Genomic DNA, 14,149 nt, shown 5'->3' with positions numbered 1-14,149 from the left:
CGCTGTCACCCCGGGTGGCTCTGGGCGGGCGGGAGCCCTGGGGCCCGGTGTCATGGCCGGCGAGCCGAGTTTCCACATCCCCACTCAGATTTCCTTGTGTTTCGGGGAAACGTGCTAGCGCCACCCCTGTGCTCGGTGCACATTCCTTGTATTTTGGCGGTGGGAGAATCTGCCCGGAGTTGCCTCCTGTCCGTGTTGTCATTCAGATGGACGAATTCCTTTTCTTGCCGGGCGCGGAGGGGTCCCGGGCTTGCATCTGCACTCGGAGCCCGGCACTCGAGTGACACCCTCACCGGGAGGACGAGAAGAATGGGGGACGAGGGGCGGAAGCGNCGGGTCAGTGCCCCACCACAAAGGCGCAGGGGCCCCGCCTTGGGGTTCGGGACTCCGTGGGCTACTAATGAGAGGTTTGGGATGCGTGTGCTGAGGTCTGGCCCTGGGATGCTCTGCGGTGAAGCTCCAGGGCCGTCTTTTGTGTGGAGAGAGAGCCGCCGGGACGCTTCAGCTGTGCAGCTGCAGAGCTGCTGCAGAGCTAGTCGGTGCCCAGCTAGAGGAGTTTGGACATCACGACAGGAGAGGCGGCTGTGTTCATTCATTGTTCTCTTTCCAGGGCTCTGGGTGTGCCCTCTGCTCTTCGTTTCTCTGGTGGGAAGAATGTCCGTATCCCTCATGTCTCCTTGAGACGGGGTTCCGGAGGGTCGGTTAACCCAAGCGGGGATGAATTCAGCTCACGTTCGTGGAGTGTTTGTACCTGCCTCGTCCTCTGGGCTGAGTGGAGGGAGCCTGCCCTTCCTTCGCTCCCAAGGTGTGAAAACAATGCGCTGTGATAAGGGTGGACTTAGCGAGTGTTGTGGGAATTTGGAACGGCTAGTTTTGCCTGGAGGAGTTGAGGTGGCTTGAACACTGGAGGGAACCTTGGCGGCCAGTTTTGGACTGATGAGTCAAGGGCTCACCAGGTGAGGAGGAGGGGAGAGAGGCAACCGCCGGTACAAAGGCGTAGAGACAGGCAGGCGTTGGGATGAGTTTGGGGCGCAGCAGATAATCTAGGGTGCAGGAAGGAAGAGTGAGAGATGGTCGTCTTAATATTTGGCCAGATTGTGAAGGGTCTTTGTTCCAGAGTGAACGAGTTGATGTAATTCAGATTATTTTAAAGGAATATTGCTATTTTTTCCTTATAAGTAGTTTCCCCCCTTGAAGCTGATAGTAATTGAAAAGACTGACTTTGTTAAGCCCATTTAAGCCCATTTTTGGTAAGTGCTTTATGGCAGGTGTTTTGCACTTACACAATGGTGAATGAACGGAACCCCTATTCCTAGGTGTTCCTGCAAAAGATTCTTTTGAGGTTTTACTTGTTGACCAGAATGTTGACTCTATACATGTAGTGCATGCTGCTAATACTGCATTTTAAATAGCTGTTGGCAATAAAAACCACGCTCCCCAGTCATGTAGAAATCGGAAGATGATATAAAACAGCTGAAAGTGTAGAGTGCAAGTATTTTAAATGAAGTATGCTGTATATAGTAAACTTTATTTGCATTGATTTCCAGTTTTGTTATAAAGTCTTTACCTCTGTAAACATAACTTGCCCCACATCTCTGTATTGTTGTGATTAATGCTTATGCTAAAGTGATTATTATGGTCTTAACAGACTTCAGCTTGTAGTTCCTAAGTCTGTGTAGGGTTGTGATGATTATATGCCACTGAAGAACATTAAGATACTTTTGGCTTTGTTTTCACCCTTATCACTTCAAGGGCTAAGCTGTTTAAAATGCAACAGAAACATTTGACCCAGTTGAACACTGGATACTTGGGAAAATAAACCTGTTGCTGTTTCTGCTGGGAAAGCTTATCTTTTAGGTATGGTGTTTGTGATTAAAAATTGTAGTGCTGTTACTTAGCCTTGTTAAAACTCTTGTCAGTTGAAAAGTGGAAGGCTTGAGTGAAATACAAGAACATATTTTGTGGGATTTGGTTTAGCTGAAGAAAACAGGGAAACATTAAGCCGGTCATTTGCAATGAAAAGTATCTAAACGACGGAATGGAGAGTGGGTAATTAAACATCTAGTATGCTTCTACATCTGCTCTGAAACTAGCTGTAGTTAGTTTAAAACATGCCATTTGTGAAATCCAACGTAGGTGGTTTGCTCTGAAGATTAAACAACTTTTTAGAAGTTAAAATTGGCTTTTCCATAAGCACTAGTTACTTATTAAATGGCAAATACAATTAATAACTTTAAATTTCTATTTTAGGTAGTTTGTTAGTAGTAAACATGATTCTACTACGTCTTAATTTCAGATAAAATTTTGTTAGTAACCTACTGCCTAGAAATAGAAAAATGTTACATGAGGGAGTGCTTTTGTTTGCATGTTAGGAACATAATAGGCCATACATAATAATCCTGGTCTTGGGAGGAGCTTGTTAACCAAACAGCATGCCTTAATGTTGACTTGCAGAAGAGAATTTTAAATATTGCTTTTGAAAGGCAGTGGACTGTGTGACAGTAGGGGGTTGTGAAACCACAAAATCGAGCTTGCAAGGTTTTTTTTTCAAATTGTTCAGATGGGGGAGGTCATTTCTTTAAAACTGTAGCTGGAAAATTGCTCACCTTGACTAAATTAATTGGGAAACCAAGGAGTAGTCAGCTTATTTAGGATGAGATGGTGTAGAATTTTAGGTGACCTTATTTTGTATGTATATGAGTGTTTATGGATGGTTAAAAATTCCTATTTGCTAGACTGACTAGGTGCTAAATGTAACACTAGATGTTTGTGTTACAATTTTGTGTTTTTAGTATAAGGCTAAACCACCTTGGTTATCACCTTCACAATTGTAATGACTAGGTATTCTTGCCTTAAAAGTTGAGTAAAAGTTCCTTAATTACACATTAAAGTTTTCATCTTTTATTTTATAGTGGTTGAATCATTTTGTTCCTCCATTTCTCCTAGGATACTTGAGTTGCTCTCGATGATTTTAGTGTTTAACTTCAGATCTGTTAGCCTTTCTTCTAAAATTGCTCCTAGAATCTCAGTTTAACCAAGGAAAATGTCAAGTGGGTGTTGTTTCTTTGTTATTGGTTTTGGCCCAGGCTATCTGAAGTCTCTTTGGCAAATCACTCACAAAGTGTGTTAATTGCTTCACATTCCAATCAGTGTACATAGTTTTTCTTGAGGAACAGTTGACACATAGTTTTATTTTTAGACGAGATTCTAAGGGATCTTTTTTGGTGGGGATTAGCAATACTAAAACTAGTTTCAAATTTTAAAATCGTTGTGATTTTTAGTTGTTTGCATTGGTTAACGAATGGGAAGCATTAGGCAATGACAATCAATGTTTTAGGGGAACCCAGTATGTTAACTGCTGGGAGGAGCTTGTGGCCTATATATACAGGTATCCTCTTCCTCCTCTTTCTACCAGTTGGATTTTATTTATTGTCATATAATAGCAAGCATAACAACATTTTTACTGTTGTAATCAAGGTGTTCTTTCCTATTTATTTTCTTTCATCCTGCTATGGGAAGCAAAAAGTTGTCTGATTATTTGAAGCTGCCCAGTAGTAGGCATCACATTTGGACAAAGTGTTTACCTTTTTTCATCCATGTACTTTTTTTTTCTTTAAAATATTTATATTCTGGGAGAGTGCAGATGGGGGAAGGGCAGAGAGAAGGGGACAAGATCTGAAGTGGGCGCCACTCAGGCTGAGAGCAGTGAGCTTGATGTGGGGCTCGAACTCATGAACTGTGATATTATGATCTGAGCCAAAGGCGGATGCCACCCAGGTGCCTCCATCCACGTACATTTCTTATGGAAGAGTCAGCCTAGTTAATGTTTCAACTATGTCAGTGTCTTTAAAATGATGAGTTTTCATTCTTTTTTTTTTTTTTTTGGTTGTTTTTTAAGTCATCTCTATACCTAATGTGGAGCTTGAATTTACAACCCCAAGATCAAGAGTCATGCATGCTTTACTGACAGCCAGCCAGGTCTTAGTCTAGGTATTTTTGAGGCATCCTTTTGAGCCATGGGTAACTTTTAGCATCTGCCCTTTACCTGGATTTGGGATGGATGAAATCCTGAATTTTCCCTGGAAGATTGTGACTTTGGTTCTCTGTAGCATTAAGAAGCTCAGTATCTAAGAGGCATTTCTCTGGATCTGGACGATCATTCAGAAAGGAGCTATCATTTGCACTTAAGAGAATTTGTTTACAATAGAAAAGACTGGAAAGACTTCAGATGTCCAACAATAATGATTAAGTAGGGGCACCAGGATGGCTTAGTGGGTTAAGTGGCTGACTTTGGATCAGGTCTTGATCTCCAGGTTTGTGAGTTCTAAGTCCTGCATTGAGCTCTGCACTGATAGTGCTGAGTCCGCTTGGAATTCTCCCTCCTCTTCCCTCCCCCTTTCCTCCCTCAAAAGAAATAAACTTTAAAAAATGATTAAGTAAACTCTGTGGTACAGCCATTTGATGGACACTATACTTGTCATTAAGTATGGATTATGTGAAGCATTGATGGCATGGAAAATGCTGAACTCAGAATTATGTATCTGGAATGATTACAGTTGTATTAAAAAAACAATGGAATATTATTCAGTAATAAAAAGAAATGGTGTACTGATAGATTCTCCAACATGTATAAACCTTGCAGACATGTTAAATGAAAGAAGCCAGCCATAAAAGACCACATTTTGTATGATTCCATTTATATGAAATGTCCAGAATAGGCCAGTCCAGAGACAGAATGTAGATTAGTGGTTGCCAGGGGCTGGAGGGAGTGGGGAGTGGGCAGGGTCAGTGATAGGGGATTTTTTTGTGGGAGTGATGAAATGTTCTAAAATTGATTGTGGAGGTGGATGCACAACTCTGAATATAATAGCCATTGAATTGCACATTTCAAGTACTTGATTTGTATGGTATGTGAGTTATATCTCAAGCTGTTAAAAAAAAAAACTCAAAACCTACATATAGGAAGAAAATACATGTAGGTGCTAACAACGGTTGTTGAAGAGTAGAAATAAGGATAGTGCTCTATACTTTCTATATTCTCTGAATATGTTGCTTTTATAATAGAAAAATACATTTAATAAAGCTAACTGTACTCATAGTGTGGGACTTTATGTTACTCCAGACATTTAGTCACTGTCAGATACCATTGACAACTCTATTTTTGAGCTTCTTTCAGCCATTTTCTGCTTTCTCCAGAGTACTTTTATCACTATTTGCCTTACCTGTTGTTAGAGCCTCTAAAGTGAACACCTTTTTCTTACTTATTCCTACACCAGTGCTTTCTCCAAATGACTACTAGATTCACTCTCTTACTTTGCAGATTCTTAAAAATTAATATTTTTTAAGTTTATTTATTTTGAGAGAGAGGGAGGGGGGAGAGAGCGCGCAAGTGGGAGAATAGCAGAGAGAGAGGGAAAGAGAATCCTAAGCAGGCTCCACAGGCACTGTCAGCACATAGCCTGAAGTAGGGCTAGAACTCGTGAACCATGAGATCATGACCTGAGCCAAAGTCCAGTGTCAGATGCTCAATTGACTGAGCCACTCTGGTGACCTTCTTCAAAACTAAATTTTATTAATTTTCTTGTATAGATAATACTGTCTCATGCCACACAAGTCAAAGGATACAGAAAATTATGCTAAGTAAATAAAGTTGTGCAGGGTAATTCCCCCTCCCTCTTGGTTCCCCAGCTACCCGGCTTTCTTTCATGGAGGGAAATAAATTTGGTAATCCTAACAAGAATATAGTGAAGATGTGCTGGCCTTACTTCCATTGCCTGTTAGACTAAGCAGTTCTTGCTTTCATGTCTTACTAATACAGATTCCTCATACTTTTTTTTATTTTTTTAATTTTTTTAGCACTTATGTAGGTGCAGACCATTATGCTTAGTGCAGGATGAGTAAGGCAAATTCTTGCCTTCAACGACCTTATCCTAATGAGAGATTGACACAGTTTCCTCACTGTTATCTGTTCCTCTTTTAAGAGCCATTTTGAATACCCATCTTATAAATATTTCCTGATCTTTTTTCTTCTTCTCACTCATTATGCTTCCTTCCTTGAGCCCCACCTTAAAACCCTTTGTATTTCTTTTTCTTTTTTTAGAAAAATTTTTAATGTTTATTTTTGAAGGAGAGAGAAAGACCCCTTGAGTGGGGCAGGGGCACAGAGAGAGGGAGACACAGAATCTAAAGCAGGCTCCAGGCTCTGAGCTGTCAGCACAGAGCCCGACGGGGGGCTTGAACTCATGAACTGTGAAATCATGACCTGAGCCGAAGTCAGATGCTTAGCCGACTGAGTCACCCAGGTGCCCCACATTTATTTTTCTTATGGTCTTTATCATATAACCATTTGTGAGCTCATCATCCCATTAGATTATGAACTGAAATTAATGCTTCCTATTCAACATGCAATTTCTTTTTTATTAATATTTGTGAAAAAATTTTCTCTGAGAGGCTGAGGGACCAGGCCCTTGTGCTTCAGTGAGTGTTGAGTCTAAATTTCAACACTTAATACTAACTAGGGTTTTTGAGAGAGAGAGAAAAAATGAGTGAGGGCCTGTGCATGAGCGGGGGAGAGAGAATCTTAAGCAGGCTTTCCACCTAGTGCAGAGCCCCATGTAGGGCTCTAAGCTCCCGATCATGAGATCGTGACCTGAGCTGATCTTCACCGACTGAACTATCCAGGTGCCCCATATTAGATTTAATGAGACTTTCTATTTAAACTTAAATTATTTTTAAGTACTTTTTTGTACTGTGCACTGTAGACTTACACATATTTATTACAACACATTTTATTATTTACACCTTTTTCTAGGAGACTGTATTTTAAAAAAAAATTAATGTTTATTTTTGAGAGAGAGCGAGAGAGTGTGAGTATGAGCTGGGGAGGAACAGAGAGAGAGGGAGGGAGACATAGAATCCAAAGCAGGCTCCAGGCTCTGAACTGACTGCTCAGAGCCCGATGCGGGGCTTGAACCCACGAACTGTGAGACTGTGTCCTTAACCGAGGTCTGGTGCTCAACGGGCTGAGCCACCCAGGCAGCCAGCTCTCTGGAAGATTGTGTCTTAAAAAAAAATTTTTTTTAGTGTTTTTTAAATTTTTGAAACCGAGATGGAGCATGATCGGGGAAGGGCAGAGAGAGAGAGAGAGAGACAGGGAGACACAGGCTCCAGGCTGTGAGCTGTCAGCATAGAGCCCGATGTGGGGCCACAACCCCCGTAAAGTGCTAGAGCATGACCTGAGCTGAAGTTGGATGCTCAACCAACTGAACCACTCAGGTGCCCCTAGAAGATTGTATCTTAATCTTACTTTTGACTACCCAGAGTTGGCATAATGGCTGACACCTGACTGCAGCCAATTCGTTGAATGTAAGGTGCCAGATAGTGTTTATTAAATTTTTGTATGGATGTCTTCCAACTCTGGCTAGACTTAAGTTCGTTAAAGGTGGGGTATGCCTTACTCTTGTTTATGAATTCCCAGGTCTTAAAAACTTTTTCTTGATTACATAATATTAACTGAACGGAGATTCAGAGGTTAATCACCTGTGGACTTCCTACTGTCCATCACAAGCACACAAGTGCTTATTCTTAAGAGGATATACTTACTAAACTTGCACTCAGAACTTTGTAACTTAGGATATATGTTGAAGGAGTTACCTTGCTTAGCTTCTGCTCTATGAGGCATTGTTTGTGTATTGCTCTGGGTTCTCACTGCCAGCTCCTGGAGGACGTTTCTACTTTAGCACCTCCTGATTCATTGTCTCAAGTGCTCTTGTCATGCTGGCTGTTTCCTTCTGCATTCATAGGCTTTATACCTGGAACAGCAGGTATAAACAGAGACTGAGGGGTTATGTGACATTCTGCCTTCCTTCATGGTAGTCTAGACTGGAATTAGAGTGCAGTTGTGAATTTTGAGAGTAGAAATCATGACCTTTATGATTAGTATTTAGCTGAGTGTGAAATGGGCCCCTTAGGCTTTTTGGGGAGGGGGGGCCGAGGACAGGTAAACTATACATAACCTAAATTTAACCATTTTAACAGTATTTGAGTGTACTGTCAGTGGCATTATGATACATTCACAGCATTGTGCAACCATCACCAGTATTTATTTCTGGAACGTTTTCGTCATCCCAAAGAGAACCCTGTACCCATTAAACAGTAACTCCCCATTCCTCCCTACCTCCAACCTCTGATAAACTCTGCTCTCTCTGTATGAATCTGTTCATTTCAAGTACCTCATATAAGGGAAAATCATACAGTGTTTGTGACTTAGCATCTGGTTTATTTTACTTAATGTGTTTCTAAAGTCTGTCCATTTTGTACCGTGTATCAAAAGTTCATTCCTTTTTGTGGCTGAATAATATTCCTGTGGGTGTGGTTGTGTGTTAAATATTTTGTTTATCTAGTCATCTGTTGATGGATTCTTGTTTCCACCTTTTGGCTGTTGTGAATAATGCTGTTATGAATATTCATTTCCAGGTATCTGTTTGAGTCTTTGCTCTCAATTCTTTTGACTATATGCCTAGTTGTGGAATTGCTAGATCATATGATGATTTGGTTGTAACTTTTTGAGGAACTGCCAGACTGTTTTCCATAGCAACGGTCCCATTTTACATTTCTACCAGTAGTACACGAGGGCTCCAGTTTGGTCACATCCCTGTCAACACTTATTTTCTGTTTTTTTGACAATAACTATCCTAATGGATGTGAAGTGATACTAAGCTTTTTCTTACTGCTAATTAAATCTGATGAGCAAACAGGAAGCTTAGAAGTTGGCTATATTTGCATCTGTTGGACTTTTTTCACCCTTATAAATGTATTTGTATATAATGCTCTTTAGAGATATCACGCAATTAATGATTCATCTTTTTTGAAAAGAATAAACTTTTTTCATCCTTTTAATCTAAAGTGTATTCAGTTAACAAGTGAAAGATGATTTCAGTTAATCCTGAGTGATAAGGTCTATAAAGTGAAAAAAGGTACTAAGATTAGTACAAAAGGATCTCATCTTTATAAAGAAAAATATGCATAGAAAAGATGATGCATATGTCCATAAATGTTGGCAGGAGCCATCTATAGGTTATTTTTGTGTTTTTCCATATTTTTGAGCCCGCTCCCTATGAACATATATTCTGTAATTAGTCAGTGTATCTGTTTTTTTAAAAAACTGATAGGTTGGAAACTATAAATTATTACAAAAAGCTTGTGTATTTATGTGCATATGACATCTGTATGGGAAAATAAGCATGTGGAAAGTACCAAAGAATATTATTGGGTTGTTAACATAGGTTACTTAGTGGGGTTAGATCAGGGAAGAAGGGAAAGGTAAAGCAAAGAAGGGATTTAAAATACATCGTTTAGATGTTAAAGAAAAAATAAAGCAGGGTAAAAGTTTTAGAGGGTACTCAGGATGGGGAGGGGTTGCTTTTATAATGGGTGTGTTTGTAAAGTCATTAAGTAAGTTGATTTAAAATAAAAGGAAAAGTTGTGTAAAAAGTTAAAAAGACTGTACTACAGGCTCATTTCCAGATTTTCCTTTAATGTCATTTCCTTGATACAATTTGGCTTTTGCCTAACTACTGCATTTATCTGTTGAAATGCTACCTCTTCTAGTTCAGTACTACGGTGAAGTCATCCTTAACTGTCTGCCTCTTCCTCCACTAAAGCTAGAAGTGATCTTTCCACACTCCAGATTCATAGTTTTATTAAGTCACCACCTCCCTCCCCGCCACAGAAGGCTGCCATATTTTGTAGTAGGACTGCTTGTAATCCTGAAACCTCTTAGCACAATGCTGAGCACATAGTCAGTCTTGGGTAAATTAGTTCTTTTCTTTACTTTAAAAGCTTCTGGAAGGCAAGGGGCAATGTCTTTCTGAACTTTATATTCTTCAGCGCTGCTAGCAGTTGCAAGTAGATTCTTAGAAATTGTTGAACTAGAATACTGTGCTCCTTATTCTTTTCCTCTCAGCTCTGTGCCTGGGTGCAGTACATACGGAAGCATCTGGATCCTTAGATTATATATTATTTTTATGTGGTAGGTAGTGATTTAATACGAAAAAAGATTAAGATAAATGTTGTAATTATATCTTTTCTGCGTTAATATTTTATTCAGATACTTGGGCACCTAATTTTATGCAGGGTGTGCCATACTGAATGATGGAGTATAACAAGATGTAGAAAATGCCTATAGTTCTTCTCCTTAAGGCATTCATGTTTTGATATATAATTATATAGGTTACATTTTCATGTTTTGTTTTTTATAATCCTCTAGTAGATTAGCTGGGTATAATTTTAAGCTTTCATGAGTTAATGGTCCAGTTACAGGGAAGACTTGTGCACATATCCTTGCTTTAAGAAAATTATTTTTGAAAAGTTGATTTAAAATATTTTCAGAGGGCGCCTGAGTGGCTCAGGGCGTCTGACTTTGGCTCAGGTCATGATCTCACTGTTCGTGAGTTTGAGCCCCATGTCTGGCTCTGTGTGGACAGCTCAGAGCCTGGAGCCTGCTTTGGATTCTGTTTCTGTCTCTCTGACCCTCCCTTGCTCACTCCCTGACTCACTCTCTCTCTCTCTCTCAAAAATAAAGAGACATTAAAAACATTAAAAAAATATTTTTTCTTAGAAAGGGGTGCCTGGGTGGCTCAGTGTTCGACTTGGGCTCAGGTCATGATCTCACAGTTTGTGAAATTGAGTCCTGCATCAGGCTTGTGCTGACGTGTGGAACTTGCTTGGGATTCTCTCTCTTTCTCTCCATTTCTGCCCTCCTTCCTCCCCGAATAAAGGAATAAACTAAAAAAATATTTCCCGAAGAAAAAAGTTACTATCGATTTTACAGGTGCCTTAGCTATAATTCTTACAAGTTCTTTTTTTTTTTTTCTTACAAGTTCTTCAAGCAAGGTGTGTACCTTTGAGGGTAGAACTAAAGACTAAGGAGATCTTTTCAATATAAGAGCCATTGACTCTGGAAGGAATTATAGGAGATTATAGGAATTATAGGAGAATCAGATGGTTACTTCTTGAAATTGTTCTGACAAGTTGTAAACATGAAGGAATACCTCCTTTGTCAAGGGTAAATTCCAGTGTCTTCCTGTGCTAGAGTGCAGAATAGTGGATTTATTTACTTATTTTGTATCTCATGTCTTTATTCTTGAGGAAGGCAGATGCAATTTTTTAATGGTTGATTATGGGGGGCATCTGGGTGGCTCAGTCGGTTAAGCATCCTACTTCGGCTCAGGTCATGATCTCACGGTTCGTCGTGGGTTCGAGCCCTGCATCGGGCTCTGTGCTGACAGCCAGCTCAGAGCCTAGAGCCTGCTTCAGATTCTGTGTCTCCCTCTCTCTCTGACCCTCCCCTGCTCACGCTGTCTCTCTCTCTCTCTCAGAAATAAACACTTAAAAAAAAATTTAATTGTTGATTATGCAAGATTTGCCACTAAGATTCATGCCTTTTATGTGGAATAGAAATTGGTGGGTACAGGGATGCCTAGCTGGCTTAGTTGGTAGAGAATGTGACTCTTACTATTGGGGTGGAAAGTTCAAGCCCCACATTGAGCGCAGAGTTTACAGTAAAAAAAAAAAACAAAAACAGAAAACAAAGTAAAAAAGAAGTTTGGTGGTACAAGGTAAAGTCAGTGTTTCCAGGTATTAACTCAGCAGAGTTAGGTATCTGGGTGGTTTTTGTTTCCCTTCCTTCCTCTTTGACTATGTGGCCATCTTCATTACCTCATTATTACTTGGCCATCCCAATGATCATAAGCCATATTTTATTTGTGTGTGGTATATTTTGGTACTTGTGTTAATGGCATACTTTGTAAATGGGTCTGTTCATTTTAAATTAAAAAAATTTTTTTTAAATGTTTAATTTTAGGGGAGAGAGACAGAGCATGAGCAGGGGAGGACAGAGAGAGTGGGAGACACAGAATCTGAAGTAGACTCCAGGCTCTGAGCTGTCAGCACAGAGCCCGATGCAGGGCTAAGACTCAAAAATCACGAGATCATGACCTGAGCAGAAGTCGGATGCTTAACTGATTGAGCCACCCAGGAGCCTCAAGGGTCAGTTCATTTTAAAATTAGCGGTTGCTGCCTCAGTAAAGAAACTGACGGGTTTGAAGATGAAAAGTAAAATTTTGGTTAAAAAAGAGTTCAAAGTGACTTAAAATGAAAAACTAATTTGTGGCAAGAGTTAAAAATGAAATTGTTCTCAAGAGGTCCTTTACTGTGGGAGCTGATTGCTTTAACATACTGTTTTGAATTAGCTGATTTTTAACTTCTATTTTTAAACCGATTACCTTTTAAAAAGTTACAATCTCTTCTAAACTTGGGCAGCCCCGGCTTGCTAACTTTTAGAAGGGTAGAGTGTCACATTTCCTCATGTGCCTTTATGCTGCCTAGTCATCTGATGAAGTTGCCAGTTTGTGGTCAGAAATTGAGAAAGAAGAGTGAGGAAACTCACAATATTGACACACACACCTCCTTGCAGTACATTGGAGTGCCCTTTTGGACTGGTTGGAAAACTATAACCTAAGCCTTTCCAATGTAGACGTATTCTTATTTCCTAGCTTGGATGAGATGACATTTGATTTTTTAAGTATTTGAGCATGTGTGTCAGCAGAAACATTTAGTGTGTGAGAAAGATTTTTTCCAGTATGGTGTGACCAATTGAATTTAAAAGAAAGAAAGAAAAAGAGAGAGAAAGAAAGAGAAAGAGAGAGAGAGAAAGAGAGAGAACAAAACACTTCCTAAAGAAAGTTTGGGGAAATCTTGAAAAATTGCTCACCAAATGTCTCAGGTGGGCCAAAAGCTGGTCTGAAGAAAGGAATGAGCTTAAAGGAGAAGAGAATAGTGAAGGTGCATTATACGCACATTAAAATATGAGTATTCAATTGTGTTTTCGCTCTGACCCCAAAAAAGTTTTTTAATAGTACAGTTTCAGCCACCATTACTCATAGTAAGTATATATGTTCTTGTGAGATATTGATTGTATTTGAAAAAAGTGAATCCATTCTTTTGTTATTCTCAATTCTCACCAGTCTTATAGTTTGACTATGGCACAGGTAAGTATGATTCTTCTGTCCAAAGATCTATTTTTTTTAAATGGTCCCTATAGATAATAGCTTACCTTTGATGACTGAATACTACCTGCCCTGTTCTTTTAAAAGTTGGCCTTAATTCATTACTCTTCCTAACAACCTGATGATGTAGTAAATAATGATCTTTATTTTAAAGAGGAAGATGCATAGAGATGGAGTAAATAACCTAAATACAAGCCATCTACTTACAGAGAGATTAAAGGGATTTTCTAGGGTGATTTAGACTCCATCCTACATCCTGTTTCACCCTAGAATTTAACGTCTAGGTATGCTGCAAACTTAGTGTTTTTGTTAGAATTCTGGGAATGCCATCCACTTCCTATTTTTCTTTATGACCCATAGTAGTTTTATTTCCTTCTATTATTAACCCCTCCTCATCCCTGTATTACTTTTTTTTTTTTAAAGTTTATTTATTTATTTTGAAAGAGAGAGAAAGAGTAGGGGAGGGGCAGGAGAGAGAGAGGGAGAATCCCATGCAGGCTCCGCACTGTCAGCACAGAGCCCTGTATGGGGCTTGAACTCAAACTGTGAGATCATGACCTGAGCCAAGATCGAGAAAGAGTTGGATGCTTAACCGGCTNGCGCCCCCCCCCCCCCCATATTATTTTTTACACTATTGAGGGCAGGGATTCAAGTCTTAAACTAATTTGCCTGTCCATGTACTTACTCATTTTTCATAGAACCCTCAGGTATATCCTCTTTGGAGAGTTTCTTTCCTAATTTTTGTTGACGTAAGTAGAAATACTTATTGCCATTATTCTTTTTTCTGTAAGGTGTTAATGAATCATTTCGCTATTACTTTATATGTGTAATCTTTTCTTCAATATTTGATTTAGGGATTTAGTTTAAAATAACATTTTTAGGAAGATTCTCCTTTCTAAAATATGTTTTCTTTCCACCACTAATCAATGTTTCATAAACTTGCAGGAAATATTGTATCACTTCCGTAGGTATAAAGTATACCTAGTTTATGCAAGCGCTTTGAGTGAGGATTGTGAGCCTACACTGAAGCCATTAATCTAAAGCTTGGGGGTGATTGGGGGTGCTCACCTAATGTTTTATTT

At 39.5% G+C, this 14,149-nt stretch overlaps 1 protein-coding gene across 2 annotated transcripts in view; it reads left to right on the top strand.

The window, feature by feature from the left end:
• The window catches only part of RAF1 (Raf-1 proto-oncogene, serine/threonine kinase), an 80,343-nt gene that overhangs the window by 402 nt on the left and 65,792 nt on the right, over nucleotides 1-14,149 (top strand). Inside the window, exon 1 of one of the 2 annotated variants that reach the window (XM_077751580.1) lies at nucleotides 731-805. The exons of the other annotated variant lie outside the window; for it this stretch is intronic. The gene's annotated coding sequence lies outside the window, so the exon portion shown is untranslated. Of the gene's footprint in view, nucleotides 1-730; nucleotides 806-14,149 lie in introns of those variants that run through there. 2 annotated transcript variants of the gene reach the window in all.

Source organism: Crocuta crocuta, unplaced genomic scaffold, assembly GCF_008692635.1.
Source record: "Crocuta crocuta isolate KB4526 unplaced genomic scaffold, BGI_CrCroc_1.0 scaffold69-1, whole genome shotgun sequence".
NCBI lineage: Eukaryota > Metazoa > Chordata > Mammalia > Carnivora > Hyaenidae > Crocuta > Crocuta crocuta.
This window is presented reverse-complemented; position numbering and strand designations above follow the sequence as displayed.